Source organism: Poeciliopsis prolifica, unplaced genomic scaffold (genome assembly GCF_027474105.1).
Source record: "Poeciliopsis prolifica strain line A6 unplaced genomic scaffold, Auburn_PproV2 SCAFFOLD183, whole genome shotgun sequence".
NCBI classification, from domain to species: Eukaryota; Metazoa; Chordata; class Actinopteri; order Cyprinodontiformes; family Poeciliidae; genus Poeciliopsis; species Poeciliopsis prolifica.
Window position 1 is genome coordinate 72,501 of NW_026562558.1, and position 1,238 is coordinate 73,738.

The following is a 1,238-nucleotide window of genomic DNA, read 5'->3' on the forward strand; positions in this document are numbered from 1 at the left end:
TGTTTATTTTGTTCTTCTTCCTTATTGTTTATGTTTCATTGCATAAAGTCCTTTGAACTGCTAATATGACCTGTGCAAATGAGCTTCACTTAATTAAGTAAAACTGACTTTCTCACATATTATAAAACGTTCCTTGAGGAAACAAATCTGTAAAAACAATGTTCACATATTTTCTAAGACCGAATGCTTTATTTGATTTTCTGTTTTCATCTTGTTCGACTGGAGCTTCTAAAATGTGTTTCCTATTCTTCTTGCTTCATTTTAAGCAAATATTTAAAGCTTGTTTCTGCACATAAGACAGTAAATCCAATTTGAAATCCTTAATGATTGAAAAAGGAAAACATTCATTATTAACCTCAGAAGTGAGTTAATTACTAAACGCTTTGAAGCCAGAGAAGGAAACTTAAAAGACGAATAATCCCATTCAGACCCAGTTTGGATTCTCTGAAAACCAGCATGCAGGTCTGTGGACTGTGGGAGGAATCTGGAAAAAAACCAGTAAGATACTGGGAGGCAAACCAGCTCCAATCAGGAGATCATGAACCATGCAAGCAATTAAAATATAGTCATTAATTATGATCAAAATAATCAAACCTCTGATGTTCTTATTGCATTTGTTGCTTCTTCTTACATTTTTTGGGAAAAATGTGTAAAAATGTTGAGATTTTCTGTGTGCAGCACTTTTGGGAGAAGCTCCGTTAAAGCACCTGACTCTGATTTATGGAAGCAGGGTGAGCAATAAGTCAACTGAGTAAAGGCCAATAAAAAATTAATAACTGGCTCCACATTAAAAAGCCAGCAGCAGATGATCTGGTGAAGATCCACATTTTTAACTTTTTTTGGATGGTTGTACCTCCTGGTCTGTTTACAGAAACAGCAGTGATGAGCCTGCTTAGCTTTTTTTTAATCATCTCTCCACATTTTCACCCAGAGAAGATAAAATATTCTGCAGCCAGACGACTTCGTCAGGCTGAAAGGGAATTAGAGATAAATCACCCAGCCTCCTGCTGGGTGGATGTGGGATTCCTGGGAAGATATCGCAGCATCTCCTCTGTGACCGGAGTAACAATAGACTGCAAACTCCCCTGGAATCCACAACCAGATCTGGATTCCTCAGAGTCTCCAGACTCATTACGGCAGCACAGATTAGTCTGATCAAAATGTTTAATTCCTTCACATTCATCCCTAATCTCATTGTTTTTATGCATCTTCGTTCTGCTGGTCTGGTCAGCGTCTGA